The sequence below is a fragment of the Engystomops pustulosus genome, chromosome 3 (assembly GCF_040894005.1).
Source record: "Engystomops pustulosus chromosome 3, aEngPut4.maternal, whole genome shotgun sequence".
NCBI lineage: Eukaryota > Metazoa > Chordata > Amphibia > Anura > Leptodactylidae > Engystomops > Engystomops pustulosus.
The window spans coordinates 230,243,845-230,258,115 of record NC_092413.1 but is presented as its reverse complement, the minus strand read 5'-3'; positions in this window follow the sequence as shown (position 1 = coordinate 230,258,115).

The window sequence follows — 14,271 nt, the reverse complement described above, 5'->3', positions numbered from 1 at the left end:
TCCTTTCAGCTAAGAACAGGAAACTGAGGCTACAATTTGCACAAGCTCATCGAAATTGGACAGTTGAAGATTGGAAAAACGTTGCCTGGTCTGATGAGTCTCGATTTCTGCTGCGACATTCGGATGGTAGGGTCAGAATTTGGCGTCAACAACATGAAAGCATGGATCCATCCTGCCTTGTATCAGCGGTTCAGGCTGGTGGTGGTGGTGTCATGGTGTGGGGAATATATTATTACTGACCATGTCCATCCCTTTATGAGCACAATGTACCCTGTAACATCTGATGCTACTTTCAGCAGGATAATGCGCCATGTCATAAAGCTGGAATCATCTCAGACTGGTTTCTTGAACATGACAATGAGGTCACTGGACACAAATGGCCTCCACAGTCACCAGATCTCAATCCAATAGAGCATCTTTGGGATGTGGTGGAACGGGAGATTCGCATCATGGATGTGCAGCCGACAAATCTGCGGCAACTGTGTGATGCCATCATGTCAATATGGACCAACATCTCTGAGGAGCTTCCAGCACCTTGTTGTATCTATGCCACGAAGAATTGAGGCAGTTCTGAAGGCAAAAGGGGGTCCAACCCGTTACTAGCATGGTGTACCTAATAAAGTGGCCGGTGAGTGTACAAAGCCTGGTGCTGTATATATACAGTCTGCACAAGGTTCTTGTGCTGTATCTATGTATTCAGCCTGGTTCTGTTAATCATTTCATGTAGTAATCTTAGTTCTGGTGCTATTTTATGTGCCGGCCTTGGGTATGGTATTAACCCCTTCACGACTTGTGCAGTATTAGTACGGCGCGGCGGAAAGTGACTTAACGACGTGCACTAGTCTTAACGACACACACTTACGGACTAGTGACTTAAAGACACACATTAGTCCGTACTAGTGTGCAGACTCGTGGACCAGAAGAATTTCGTGGCAACCCCCATTTCATGATCGATGCTATTGGCTGGTCGATGCGACCAGCCAATAGCAGCAGTAAACATCATCAGGGGGCATGCAGGGGTTAACACAGGATGATGACTTGTGCTGTCTAGGACAGCACCAATCATCATCTTTAGGGGGCATGTCTGGTGGCTTCATGCCACCTCCCATAGACATCTGATTGGCCGATCTGTTCGTGGGCAGCTCAGGAATTCATTTTGACACTGATGGCCTCACTGAAATAGATTTTTTTCAAATTCTTTTTCTCTGAGGACCTCCCAAATCTATATGCCCAACAATTTTTTGCACAAAACCCCGCTTCATCATTCTCTAGGTGTACCCCTGTAGATGCAGTAGAGATGATGAAGTTTTGGGGTCTTGGCAGGTTGTACACCGGGGCTATGGGCGTTCTGGCTGTAAACCAGGGCTGTGGGCTGTATACTGGGGCTATGGGCTGTATACTGGGGCTATGGGCTGTATACCGGAGCTGTGGGCTGTCTGGCTGTATACCGGGGCTATGGGCAGTCTGGCTGTATACCGGGGCTATGGGCTGTCTGGCTGTATACCGGGGCTATGGGCTGTCTGGCTGTATACCGGGGCTATGGGCAGTCTGGCTGTATACCGGGGCTGTGGGCTATCTGGCTGTATACCGGGGCTATGGGCTTGCAGGTTGTACACCGGGGCTATGGGCTTTATGGCTGTATACCGGGGCTATGGGCTGTCTGGCTGTATACCGGGGCTATGGGCTGTCTGGCTGTATACCGGGGCTATGGGCTGTCTGGCTGTATACCGGGGCTATGGGCTGTCTGGCTGTATACCGGGGCTATGGGCTGTCTGGCTGTATACCGGGGCTATGGGCTGTCTGGCTGTATACCGGGGCTATGGGCTGTCTGGCTGTATATCGGGGCTATGGGCTGTCTGGCTGTATACCGGGGCTATGGGATGTCTGGCTGTATACCGGGGCTATTCGCTGTCTGGCTGTATACCGGGGCTATGGGCTGTCTGGCTGTATACCGGGGCTGTGGGCTGTCTGGCTGTATACCGGGGCTGTGGGCTGTCTGGTTGTATACCGGGGCTATGGGCTTTCTGGTTGTATACCGGGGCTATGGGCTTTATGGCTGTATACCGGGGCTGTGGGCTGTCTGGCTGTATACCGGGGCTGTGGGCTGTCTGGTTGTATACCGGGGCTATGGGCTGTCTGGCTGTTTACCGGGGCTATTGGCTGTCTGGTTGTATACCGGGGCTATGGGCTTTCTGGCTGTATACCGGGGCTATGGGCTGTCTGGCTGTATACTGGGGCAGGGGCTGTATACTGGGGCAGGGGCTGTATACTGGGGCAGGGGCTGTCTGGCTGTACACTGGGGCTATGGGCTGGCAGGTTGTACACTGGGGCTATGGGCTTTCTGGCTGTATACTGGGGCTATGGGCTTTCTGGCTGTATACTGGGGCTATGGGATTTCTGGCTGTACACTGGGGCAGGGGCTGTACACTGGGGCAGGAGCTGTCTGGCTGTATACTGGGCGGATACATATATATATATATACACTACAGTGGGCTGGATGTAAACCGGCGTGGCACGCTGACTGTATACTGGGGGGGGGGGTTTGGCTACTAGTAATAGTAGCTATATTCCTGTACATAGGGGGCAGTATTATAGTAGTTATATTCCTTTACATAGGGGACAGTATTATAGTAGCTATATTCTTATATTCTTGTACATAGGGGGCAGTATTATAGTAGTTATATTCTTGTACATAGGGGGCAGTATTATAGTAGTTATATTCTTGTACATATGGGCAGTATTATAGTAGTTATATACTTGTACATATGAGCAGTATTATAGTAGTTATATTCCTGTACATAGGGGGCAGTATTATAGTAGTTATATTCTTGTACATAGGGGGCAGTATTATAGTAGTTATATTCCTGTACATAGGGGGCAGTATTATAGTAGTTATATTCCTGTACATAGGGGGCAGTATTATAGTAGTTATATTCCTGTACATAGGGGGCAGTATTATAGTAGTTATATTCTTGTACATAGAGGGCAGTATTATAGTAGTTATATTCTTGTACATAGAGGGCAGTATTATAGTAGTTATATTCCTGTACATAGGGAGCAGTATTATAGTAGTTATATTCCTGTACATAGGGGACAGTATTATAGTAGTTATATTCCTGTACATAGGAGCAGTATTATAGTAGTTATATTCTTGTACATAGGAGGCAGTATTATAGTAGTTATATTCCTGTACATAAAGGGCAGTATTATAGTAATATTCTTGTACATAGGGGGCAGTATTATAGTAGTTATATTCCTGTACATAGGGGGCAGTATTATAGTAGTTATATTCTTGTACATAGGGGGCAGTTTTATAGTAATATTCTTGTACATGGGGGACAGTATTATATTAGTTATATTCTTGTACATAGGGGGCAGTATTATAGTAGTTATATTCCTGTGCATATGGGGCAGTATTATAGTAGTTATATTCCTGTACATAGGGGGCAGTATTATAGTAGTTATATTCCTGTACATAGGAGGCAGTATTATAGTAGTTATATTCCTGTACATAGGGGGCAGTATTATAGTAGTTATATTCTTGTATATAGGGGGCAGTATTATAGTAGTTATATTCTTGTATATAGGGGGCAGTATTATAGCAGTTATGTTCCTGTACATAAGGGGCAGTATTATAGTAGTTATATTCTTGTACATAGGGGCAGTATTATAGTAGTTATATTCTTGTACATAGGGGGCAGTATTATAGTAGTTATATTCCTGTACATAGGGGGCAGTATTATAGTAGTTATATTCTTGTACATAGGGGGCAGTTTTATAGTAATATTCTTGTACATGGGGGACAGTATTATATTAGTTATATTCTTGTACATAGGGGGCAGTATTATAGTAGTTATATTCCTGTGCATATGGGGCAGTATTATAGTAGTTATATTCCTGTACATAGGGGGCAGTATTATAGTAGTTATATTCCTGTACATAGGAGGCAGTATTATAGTAGTTATATTCCTGTACATAGGGGGCAGTATTATAGTAGTTATATTCTTGTATATAGGGGGCAGTATTATAGTAGTTATATTCTTGTACATAGGGGGCAGTATTATAGTAGTTATATTCTTGTACATAGGGGGCAGTATTATAGCAGTTATGTTCCTGTACATAAGGGGCAGTATTATAGTAGTTATATTCTTGTACATAGGGGCAGTATTATAGTAGTTATATTCTTGTACATAGGAGGCAGTATTATAATAGTTATATTCCTGTACATAGGGGGCAGTATTATAGTAGTTATATTCTTGCACATAGGGGCAGTATTATAGTAGTTATATTCCTGTACATAGAGGGCAGTATTATAGTAGTTATATTCTTGTACATAGGGGGCAGTATTATAGTAGTTATATTTTTGTACATAGGGGGCAGTATTATAGTAGTTATATTCTTGTACATAGGGGGCAGTATTATAGTAGTTATATTCCTGTACATAGGGGGCAGTATTATAGTAGTTATATTCTTGTACATAGGGGGCAGTTTTATAGTAATATTCTTGTACATGGGGGACAGTATTATAGTAGTTATATTCTTGTACATAGGGGCAGTATTATAGTAGTTATATTCTTGTACATAGGGGGCAGTATTATAGTAGTTATATTCCTGTACATAGGGGTCAGTATTATAGTAGTTATATTCCTGTACATAGGGGCAGTATTATAGTAGTTATATTCCTGTACATAGGGGTCAGTATTATAGTAGTTATATTCCTGTACATAGGGGCAGTATTATAGTAGTTATATCCCTGTACATAGGGGCAGTATTATAGTAGTTATATTCTTGTACATAGGGGGCAGTATTATAGTAGTTATATTCTTGTACATAGGGGGCAGTATTATAGTAGTTATATTCTTTTACATAGGGGGCAGTATTATAGTAGTTATATTCTTGTACATAGGGGGCAGTATTATAGTAGTTATATTCTTGTACATAGGGGGCAGTATTATAGTAGTTATATACTTGTACATAGGGGCAGTATTATAGTAGTTATATTCTTGTACATAGGGGGCAGTATTATAGTAGTTATATTCTTGTACATAGGGAGCAGTATTATAGTAGTTATATCCCTGTACATAGGGGCAGTATTATAGTAGTTATATTCTTGTACATAGGGGGCAGTATTATAGTAGTTATATTCTTGTACATAGGGGGCAGTATTATAGTAGTTATATTCTTGTACATAGGGGGCAGTATTATAGTAGTTATATTCTTGTACATAGGGGGCAGTATTATAGTAGTTATATTCTTGTACATAGGGGGCAGTATTATAGTAGTTATATTCTTGTACATAGGGGGCAGTATTATAGTAGTTATATACTTGTACATAGGGGCAGTATTATAGTAGTTATATTCTTGTACATAGGGGGCAGTATTATAGTAGTTATATTCTTGTACATAGGGAGCAGTATTATAGTAGTTATATCCCTGTACATAGGGGGCAGTATTATAGTAGTTATATTCTTGTACATAGGGGCAGTATTATAGTAGTTATATTCCTGTACATAGGGGGCAGTATTATAGCAGTTATGTTCCTGTACATAGGGGGCAGTATTATATTAGTTATATTCTTGTACATAGGGGGCAGTATTATAGTAGTTATATTCTTGTACATAGGGGCAGTATTATAGTAGTTATATTCTTGTACATAGGGGGCAGTATTATAGTAGTTATATTCTTGTACATAGGGAGCAGTATTATAGTAGTTATATCCCTGTACATAGGGGGCAGTATTATAGTAGTTATATTCTTGTACATAGGGGCAGTATTATAGTAGTTATATTCCTGTACATAGGGGGCAGTATTATAGCAGTTATGTTCCTGTACATAGGGGGCAGTATTATATTAGTTATATTCTTGTACATAGGGGGCAGTATTATAGTAGTTATATTCTTGTACATAGGGGGCAGTATTATAGTAGTTATATTCTTGTACATAGGGGGCAGTATTATAGTAGTTATATTCTTGTACATAGGGGGCAGTATTATAGTAGTTATATTCTTGTACATAGGGGGCAGTATTATAGTAGTTATATTCTTGTACATAGGGAGCAGTATTATAGTAGTTATATCCCTGTACATAGGGGGCAGTATTATAGTAGTTATATTCTTGTACATAGGGGCAGTATTATAGTAGTTATATTCCTGTACATAGGGGGCAGTATTATAGCAGTTATGTTCCTGTACATAGGGGGCAGTATTATATTAGTTATATTCTTGTACATAGGGGGCAGTATTATAGTAGTTATATTCTTGTACATAGGGGGCAGTATTACAATATATTTTACTTAGGGGCAGTAGTATTATAGTAGTTACATTCTTGTTTATTGGAGAAGCTATTGTAGTTCGTTTTAGTATCTATTAACAGTTTGTATGGAGTTTAGTAACTCTACCCACATCACAAGGCCACGCCTACTTGTTTTGACCCCGCCCACACAATGGGGCCACTTTTACAGTTTTTTCCAGGGCCACTTTAAATTCCCAGTCCGCCCCTGGTTAGGAAGGACACTATATACCATTGTGAGACCTGCCCTGAGAAACCTGGCCTCTCCATGAAGGAGTGTTTCAGGATATACCATACAACTCCTGAGTAATAAAATCTTATAAAAATTACAAAATTAATTGCAATTTCCATCTTGGGCATCCATAGCACATTATATTTGGAAAACCACCCATATGTTCAAAATGCTCACTACACCACTTGTATTACACTGCACCACATATTACACCTTGAAAAATTCTCCAAGGGTGTACTTTCCAAAAATTGGTGTCACTTGTTGGGGTTCTCTTCTGTTTTGGTAACATTAGGGCTCTCCAAATGCATCCTGACCCATGTAAAAAATGTCTGGGTTCTAAAAGACAAACATCCCTCTTTCCCTCTACTTCGTACCCATACATTTTATCTGCACATGTGGGGCAATTCTACATCCGGGAGAAATAGTTTTACACATTTTGTGGGGTTGTTTCATCTTTTGACACTTGTGGCTAAGAAAAATTTGGGGTAAAAGTGACTTTTTTGGGAAAATTTTCACCAAATTTCCATTTTTTTCATAAATAAATACTAAATATATTGCGTAAATTTCTCCACTAACATGAAGCACATTGGGGGTGGATTTTCTAATTCTGGCGCAAGCACGACTGTTGGCATTGGAGATCAGTCTCCGGAAAGCACCGCCCGATGTACTGAAGTGGTGCATAAAAATGCGGACATCAATGAGATGTGCGCCAGAATCTTACATGGACTGCGCCTTAAAGAGAACCCGTCATGCAAAATATCCCCCCTAAACTAAATATATTTTCATAAACTGCCATTAGAGAGCATTGCCTCTATCCCTTCATTGTCCCTCTACATGCCTGTAAACCTAAGCAATGAGGTCCTAAAGCTGTATGCAAATGACCTGTGAAATGTCCAATGAAGCATTAGCATATTCGAGCTGTCCACTCTATTCATGAGTGGGAGGCACAGCCACACCCCCAGCAGCAGCTCCAGCAGCTCCAGGCAGCCATGTTACAGCAGAACATGTCAGATTCATGTGTAGCTGATGTCTGTGTCTCTCACCTGTATATTAGGAGGATGCAGCATGTCAGCAGATGCAGCACACACACTAGCCATGCTTTACTATACATTACACACAGACATGAGCAGGGGGAGGAGAGGGGAGGGGTAACAGGGGTGACATCACTGCCTCTGACCATGTGACCAGCCTCATTTACATGATAAAGAATAGATGATTTTACAATGAATAATGTATGAAATAACTAGATAAAGGCTGGGATGGGATCCTTGTGAGCTGCTCCAACAGGTAGAGGTGACAGGACTAGTGACACAGACCTGATGACAGGTGTCCTTTAATTTTGATCTCTGACCAATTTTTTCCTGGTCTATTGTGCGCCAAAAATTGCGCCTAAAAATGCCGACAAAATACACATAAATGTGACGGATAATGTGGAAAGTTGGGCCACGCCCACTTGCGCCAAAAAAAGACAGAGGAGTCGGGATAGTCGGAAATATCTGTTCTTTCTGGCGCAAACTCACTATAAATGATCCGCTACAATTCTGCGCCCAAAAAAAAAACCCCGAAAGATCCCGGCCTTTTTTTAGGCGCAGATACGATAATACACGTCCCCCATTGTGTCACGAAAAAACAATCTCAAAATCACCCGGATATATTAAAGTGTCAGATTTAAAAAAAAGGGCTTTATCAGGAAGGTGCAAAATGGCCAAGTCGTTAAAGGGTTAATATACTGAGTCTGGACCGTGAACTTGGTTCTGATGCATTTATATACTGAGCTTTTTTTCTACTGTATTTGTGATTTGAGACCAGTTCTGGTGCTGTATCTAAAGTCTAATCCTGGTTCTTGTGCTGTATTTATGTATATAAAGGGCCACATTTATCACTTTTGTGCGCCTAAGTGTAGTATTTGCGCCTAAATTCTGGCGCACTGTTTTTCCAGAATTATCACAAGCTACAACCATCTGTGATCAGGTAATTTCCTGCCTCTTATTAATCACTTTACTTTATCACAGTTTAGGCGCAATGTTAGATTCAGGCTCTTACATGTGATCCTGCTACACGCTCCTCTCTGCTTCTCCCACAGCCCAGAATGACACTCACAGCAGCACCCAGGTGTGTGACACCCAGCACCCAGTGACCTCCTCAGCAGCACCCAGGTGTGTGACACCCAGCACGCAGTGACCTCCTCAGCAGCACCCAGGTGTGTGACACCCTGCACCCAGTGATGTCCTCAGCAGCACCCAGGTGTGTGACACCCTGCACCCAGTTACCTCCTCAGCAGGGGCTTCTCCTGGGGGGGGATCCCCCAGTGCTGATCTCCTGCTGCACCCCTGTAATTCTGCACAGTATCCCCCTCAGACACACTGGTGATACTGTGCAGAATTACATGGGGGACACTTGTCTGTAGTATCTGCAACATTCTGCAAAGTTCTCTTCTCTCTTGCCTTGAGCTGAAGATTTTGCAGCATGTTTTGTAAATAGAAGGTGATGAACTGTAAATAGATTCTGCAGCTCCTGTCTGTAATGTATCTAATGTATCTATTATATGTACAAGTGTCTGCAGAGTATCTAATGTCTGTATTATCTGTACTAGTGTCTGCAGTGTATGTAATGTCTGTATTATCTGTACTAGTGTCTGCAGTGTATGTAATGTCTGTATTATCTGTTCTAGTGTCTGCAGTGTATGTAATGTCTGTATTATCTGTTCTAGTGTCTGCAGTGTATGTAATGTCTGTATTATCTGTTCTAGTGTCTGCAGTGTATGTAATGTCTGTATTATCTGTTCTAGTGTCTGCAGTGTATGTAATGTCTGTATTATCTGTTCTAGTGTCTGCAGTGTATGTAATGTCTGTATTATCTGTACTAGTGTCTGCAGTGTATCTAATGTCTGTATTATCTGTACTAGTTTCTGCAGAGATATGTAATGTCTGTATTATCTGTACTAGTGTCTGCAGTGTATGTAATGTCTGTATTATCTGTACTAGTGTCTGCAGTGTATGTAATGTCTGTATTATCTGTACTAGTGTCTGCAGTGTATGTAATGTCTGTATTATCTGTACTAGTGTCTGCAGTGTATGTAGTGTGTGTATTATCTGTACTAATGTCTGCAGTGTATGTAATGTCTGTATTATCTGTTCTAGTGTCTGCAGTGTATGTAATGTCTGTATTATCTGTTCTAGTGTCTGCAGTGTATGTAATGTCTGTATTATCTGTACTAGTGTCTGCAGTGTATGTAATGTGTGTATTATCTGTACTAGTGTCTGCGGTGTATGTAATGTCTGTATTATCTGTACTAGTGTCTGTAGTGTATGTAATATCTGTATTATCTGTACTAGTGTCTGCGGTGTATGTAGTGTGTGTATTATCTGTACTAGTGTCTGTAGTGTATGTAATGTATGTATTATCTGTTCTAGTGTCTGCAGTGTATGTAATGTCTGTATTATCTGTACTAGTGTCTGCAGTGTATGTAATGTGTGTATTATCTGTTCTAGTGTCTGCAGTGTCTGGCTGAGCTTTGCTGCTAGAAATGAGCTGTTCTGCAAAGGGGCTCAGTGCTACTTCTCAGTTAATGCCACCTTCGGGCTGGAGTGTTTTTGCGCCCGTTTTTGCGCCTAAATGAAAAAGTTGCAAGTAATGAATATCATTAGGCGCAGCAAAACATCTGGATTGGTAAGATGTATGAGGGAAAGCTGGTTATTTTTACTGCGCTGCTAGTTTGGCATTTAGTCGCAAAAATGGCGCAAAAACGGTGCGCCTGAATGGTTCTTGTGCTGTATTTATGTATATAAAGCTCTTCCAGTATGAGAGCCCCCAGCAGTGCTGTCCAGAGCCCCCCACCACCCTGACCCCTACACATGACACTGCACAGGTTACTACTAATAGCTGCACCTGTGTGATACAATGTATACAGGATATATTCCAGCACTACCAGCTCTGCTACATCTGTAGTTACAGACTCTGCTACATCCGGGCAGCCCCCCCCCCCAATAATATACAGATCTAGTGCTAATAACTAATATCAGGGAGATCTTACCTTGCTGTAGGGATATTCACCAGCCGTATCCCCAGAGGTGATGGGAGCCTCTTATATAGTCCTGGGTGACCTCAGCCCACACAATTATTGATTGGGGGAAATGTCAATGAGCTGATCCAGACTTATGTACATAAAGATTTATCAAAGTGCAATCTACTGGGGGGAAAGCAGCCAATCACAGCTCAGCTTCTAGCATCCAATCAGAGCTCAGCTTGTATTTTGTCACTGATCATTAATATGATATCTAAGCTTTGATTGGTTAATATAAGAAACGACTATAAGACGCTTATGTGTGAGGTAATATGATAGATGGATGATGTCTGAGGGACTTATCTATTAGGAGGTTTATTACCCCCCTGTGAGTGACCGATCCCCCTGAGATAGGGAGCGTCGCCCCGGACCTCAGCCCCCGACATACAGGACTCCTTATCCCTTATATACAGATCATCAGGATCCGGCAGTGATGGGGTTAAGTATTCACCTTCCTAATTCATTAATAAACTTTTCTATATATAAGAACTAAACCTCCCCCTTATCCCGGTGTCACCTCAGTTTGGGCGACTTTATAAGACATTATCCGAGTGTCCCTGCCGTATTCTCCCCTCATCTCCACTAAAAGATCCGGAACCATAGGAGACACCGGCCCAGATGTGTCCAACTACATCACAGCCCAAGACTCACAATGTGCTGTTACATAGGGCTGCAAGTCACATCTACTACATGATCTGTACTCAGAGATATCACTGTGTTATCTGTGGTGTTACATAGGACTGCAGGACACATCTACTACATGATCTGTACTCAGAGATATCACTGTGTTATCTGTGGTGTTACATAGGACTGCAGGACACATCTACTACATGATCTGTACTCAGAGATATCACTGTGTTATCTGTAGTGTTACATAGGACTGCAGGACACATCTACTACATGATCTGTACTCAGAGATATCACTGTGTTATCTGTGGTGTTACATAGGACTGCAGGACACATCTACTACATGATCTGTACTCAGAGATATCACTGTGTTATCTGTGGTGTTACATAGGACTGCAGGTCACATCTACTACATGATCTGTACTCAGAGATATCACTGTGTTATCTGTGGTGTTACATAGGACTGCAGGACACATCTACTACATGATCTATACTCAGTGATATCACTGTGTTATCTGTGGTGTTACATAGGACTGCAGCACACATCTACTACATGATCTGTACTCAGTGATATCACTGTGTTATCTGTGGTGTTACATAGGACTGCAGCACACATCTACTACATTATCTGTACTCAGAGATATCACTGTGTTATCTGTGGTGTTACATGGGACTGCAGGACACATTTACTACATGATCTGTACTCAGAGATATCACTGTGTTATCTGTGGTGTTACATAGGACTGCAGGATACATCTACTACATGATCTGTACTCAGAGATATCACTGTGTTATCTGTGGTGTTACATAGGACTGCAGGATACATCTACTACATGTTCTGTACTCAGAGAGATATCACTGTGTTATCTGTGGTGTTACATAGGACTGCAGGACACATCTACTACATGATCTGTACTCAGAGATATCACTGTGTTATCTGTGGTGTTACATAGGACTGCAGGACACATCTACTACATGATCTGTACTCAGAGATATCACTGTGTTATCTGTGCTGTTACATAGGACTGCAGGACACATCTACTACATGTGGGGTACACCTGACTGTTTAAGGAAGGTACCCCTAGACTGGGGGCTGATGTTATTAGATGCAACGGGGTAAAAGTTTGGGTACTATTGCACTTTAATAGAGGGTTGGTGATCTGTGCCTTTAAGATGTGTTCTCACTCCTCCCCTGTTGCTTACCTCATAATGTCCTCCCCTCCTACAGGACCAGAGGGTATATATATGACTGATCACTCAAGGATATCTCCCTCTTTTAGGCGACACTCAAGCTGTCCCTCTCCTGGGGTCAGGCTGGTGTGCGCTGCAGGACTGTGCTGTGTCCAGGGCTCAGGCCCCTGTGTATCTATGGAGGCCCCATCCAGACACTGAAGGTGAGGAATCATCTCCTGCCAGTGTCTGCTCCATCCCCAGGCAGGAGGCCATGTAGTCTCCCAGCTCCTGCCTCACCCCGGCCATCCCCACCCCCAGGCCTCTCATGAGGTGAGGAGACCCTGCAGTAGCTGCTTCTCCTCATGTAATCACATACATGGAGCTGGAGGCAGAGACACAGTAGTAATAACTCTGCTCTAGTCTCTGCTCCTTCACTAACCACAGGTGCAGCTCCATGTCCCTGCTCAGAGTCTGCAGCTCCATGCTCTTCTATTCTCTCTCCCTGCACTACCACTCCCATCATTTCTCCTGTAGTTCCCACAGTAGTAATAGGAGCTCATACTAGTTGTGCTCAGTCCTCAGAGGATGCCCCTGCACCTTCTCAGGTGGTTTCTGGGGGGTCAGTAAAGTCCCCAGTAGTTGTGTCTGTGGCAGATACCACTGCAGTCCCCCCCACCCCCATAGTCAGGGGGCTGCTGGGATTAACCCCTCACATGCTGCAGCTGTAGAGGCTCTCTCTGCAGTTTTCTGCTTAGCAGGAAGCTTCTCTAATTAACCCCACATGTGCTGTATTTGTAGAAGATGTCAGTATAGCCCTCCCCAGTCAGGGAGCTGCTGCAATTAACCCCTCATGTGCTGTATTTGTAGAAGATGTCAGTATAGCCCTCCCCAGTCAGGGGGCTGCTGTAATTAACCCTCACTTGCTGTGTCAGCCTCTTCTGTCGCTCCCCTGTAGCCAGGGGCTGCGGTCACTTCAGTATCACCCCATGATGTTCCCCATGGTCACAGATCTCATACCCATAATCCCCTTCCTCCGCCCGGGAGTTACGCTGGCGCTCCCGCCGCGGCTCTGCGGAGTTTAATTCAACCTGGCGCAGGCGGCGGCCAGGTTGTCCAGTTCGTCAAGGCGGCGCTCCCCATCATCTCCGGTGGGTCCTGAGCGCTAAGACGATGACTGGTACATGAAGCCGTGGACGGCATATGCGGGACCGCAGTGGGTCATTCCCGGATCGTGGCTTGGTTTCTCCAGTGACTTCAGTTCCAGCTGCAGTTCCTGTGGATCGTCCTTCTATTCCTGCACCAACTGCTGAGCTACAATATGGAGGTGCTGCGGGAGTGGGAGCGATTACATGGTGAGACAGAATAGTCCCCACTCTAATGACCTTATTACACGGGTTTCCTCTGCTCTGGTAGATATTAGCGCGGCTCCGGCACCTGTGCACGCAGGTGACCATAAGGACTGTGTATAATGTACTGCAGCCCGCATGGAGCCCATATAGATTGGGGAGAGGATATGGGCCAATGCTTACATTGATATCTGGTCCTTTGTCAGTAGAACTGCTTACAGCAGATAAGGAACAAGTCATTCTATCAACACGGACCCAAGTCCCTAACATGAAGGAGCTGAGATTATTAATAAATACCCCAAGGCTTTCTCTGTTTTGAGATGTGATGGGTGAAAATGTGTTATTTTGGGATGTTCACATATCGGGAGGCAATTTATTCTTCACGCAAGACACAGGTGGCCTTTCTGGTGGTGATACGACACCATGTACAGGTTCTGGTTATGACCCGGAGCTGATGGTTCTGCAATAAGGGACGCTGCCTCTGTAAGTATAAGCTCTAATGCCTCTTCTGTGGGGGGCGCACATGTGCGTATTGTATGTCT